Raw genomic sequence first — 2,774 nt, forward strand, 5'->3', positions numbered from 1 at the left:
AGAGAGAGAGAGAGAGAGAGAGAGAGAGACAGAGACAGAGACAGAGACAGAGACAGAGACAGAGACAGAGACAGAGAAAGCGAGAATGAAAGCCCGAGTGTCGTTTTCGCACTCCTATCGGTGACGGCTGCTGAAGAACGTGAGATTAACACTGCAAGTCTGAAAGAACAAGACTAAAATAATATTTCGTGCAAAACCGCAACAACAATAAACAGAAACCAAAAAGCCCCAATAGAGAAAGACGGGGAGGGCGAGACTGAGAGAGAGCGAAAAAGAGAGAGAGAGAGAGAGAGAGAGAGAGAGAGAGAGAGAGAGAGAGAGAGAGAGAGAGAGAGAGAGAGAGAGAGAGAGAGTGAGTGAGAGAGAGAGCTACTGAGAGAGAGAAAGTCTGCCTGTGTGTATGTGTGTGTGTGTGTGTGTGTGTGTGTGTGTGTGTGTGTGTGTGTGTGTGTGTGTGTGTGTGTTTACGTGTGTGTGTGAGGGAGAGAGTATGAGTGTGTGTGTGTGCGTTTATGTGCGCACGCGCTCCTGTGTTTGTGAAAGAGAGAGAGAGAGAGAGAGAGAGAGAGAGAGAGAGAGAGAGAGAGAGAGTGGGGAGGAATAAAGAAAATGTTGTGTGAGTCTCTCAGAGACACAAATCTGAACAGAAACAAAAACGGATAGGTATGCAAAGAAGAAAGAAAAAGTAGAAATGAAAACTAGCATTAATAAACGGGAAACAGGAATAAGCCAAAAGGTTATGAAGCAATGAACAAACGTAGGTAAACAAGTAACATTAATGAATGAATGAAATGAATGAACGACTGAATCAATCAATCAGTCAATCAAATGATCCGTGAATGAAAGAAAGACGTATGAATGGAAAAGCTTAAATGAAATCATGCAATGTTTTAAAGAACTCAAAACATGCCATGGAAGCGCACTAAATAACGCCGACAGTTTTTTAAATCTGTTTTGAGGATGTTGATTTTTAACAAAGATTGATGCGCATACATGACGTAATATCTTAAAATCTGATATAATACTTAACATAAGTCTCCAGAAGATCGAAGTAGCGTAGTTTGTAGTCAACGTCCTTCCAACAATAATAAAAAAAAACGTTGGTGGTAGCTTCCCCTGAATTGGGCAGAAGACAAGGCCTGATCAGTGGGGGTGACTAAATACCCGGAGAGAGATGGCGTCTTGGTGATGGAGCCCACTCCGAGGCGGGGGATGTCTTTCTCCCTTCCAGGGGGGAGGGCTAAAGGTGGGGGGGGGGAACGACAGAAGGGAGGGAGGAGGGGGAGGGAGAGGAGGAGGGGGGATGCCAGTCAATACAATTTGTGTTTAGCGGGGCGAGGGGCCCATTTCGCCCGGGCGCGGACGCCGATGGGGCGGTGAGGCGGCCGGCGAGACAGTCGGGTAGAGCTAACGGGTGGGGAAAGACAGAGCAAAAACGATATTAGAGGGGGAAGGGGGGAGCTATTACAAAAGGCGAGGGGGGGGGGGAGGTTGTTAGGGGTTGGGAGATGTTGGTTTTCGGCGGGTGATGGGTTGGGGGAGGGTGATTGTGTGAGTGTGTCTTGGAGGGGGGGGGGACCTGTTAGGCTTTGAGAGATGTGGGGTTTTCGGTGGGAGGGACCCAGGGAAGAGGGAGATTTTTTTTTTATTGTTGTCCCTTTTTCTGTTATTTAAAGATGTGTTCAAAATTCCATTTATTTGCGTAGCAGTTTGTCTATTCACATGTCATAAAATAATTTTATATTCTTTCATTTAGTTATCTACTTTAACTTATTTATCCAAGGATTCATTTATTCGGTTTTCAACAATCTTTCGTTGTTTTAATTTTGGTTTATTTTTTTCTAGGTTAGTGGTTTGGGCGGGGGTTAGTGGAGGGGGAAGGGGTTTGTCTGTTGTTTCCGTAGGGGTTCTATTCTGTTTTGCCATAGTACACGTATCTTCCAAAAAGGTACAGATGAGTTCGAACTTTTCGAGTTCAAAACACGAACCATGGGCTTTTAGCATATTTGAATGCTCAAAGTGTCTATAATTCGGAATCGTTAGACGAGTTGCTAAAATATGTTTTTGATTGTTTTGCTTTGCATTTTTTCCAATGAAAAATGAGTTTTAAAAGCTCCATCTCACAGAACTGATCCTCCATTTTCCAATAGCACGCATGTAATTTGGTTGGGTCCAGATAAAAGCTTGTTTCTGGGGTTTGTGGTGTCGGTGGCCTACTGGTTAGACTCTCGAACTCGCAGCCTTAAGGTCGTGGGATCGAATTCCATGCAGGGCACGATGTTGTGTCCTTGGGAAAGGCACTTTACACGAATTTTCCTGTTGTTGTTGTTGTTATTGTAGTGTGTGTGTGTGTGTGTGTGTGTGTGTGTGTGTGTGTGTGTGTGTGTGTGTGCATGTGTGTGTGCGTGTGTGTGTGTGTGTGTGTGTGTGCATGTGTGTGTGCGTGTGTGTGTGTGTGTTGATTTGCTTTTGGGTTGTTGTTTTTTGTTTTTTATAATGATGGAATTTTTTTTTGGGGAGGGTTGGGGTTTTTTTTTGGGGGGGGGGGGGGGGAGGGCTTTCAAAACCAGGAGGGAGAGGGAAAACCGTCCTTCGCGCCAGAATATTCTAGTTTTACAATTTAGCAATAAAGAAATTGAACACGGAGGGGGGGGGGTGGGGGATTGTATATTCCCGAACAGAAGGTCCACAACTCAAATAGAAACAGGAGAGCGCGCGGCCCCGGGTGGGGCCGCAGCGAGGAATTAGTATATTAATAAGCGACGTTTTAAATA

General features: G+C 45.0%; 1 protein-coding gene across 1 annotated transcript in view; it reads right to left on the reverse strand.

The window, feature by feature from the left end:
• The window catches only part of LOC106011109, a 75,846-nt gene extending 74,648 nt beyond the window's left edge, over positions 1 to 1,198 (reverse strand). Inside the window, exon 1 of the mRNA XM_013079533.2 lies at positions 1,030 to 1,198. The gene's annotated coding sequence lies outside the window, so the exon portion shown is untranslated. The remainder of the gene's footprint in view (positions 1 to 1,029) is intronic.
• Between the last annotated feature and the right edge of the window lie 1,576 nt (positions 1,199 to 2,774).

Source organism: Aplysia californica, unplaced genomic scaffold, assembly GCF_000002075.1.
Source record: "Aplysia californica isolate F4 #8 unplaced genomic scaffold, AplCal3.0 scaffold00055, whole genome shotgun sequence".
Classification (NCBI taxonomy): domain Eukaryota; kingdom Metazoa; phylum Mollusca; class Gastropoda; order Aplysiida; family Aplysiidae; genus Aplysia; species Aplysia californica.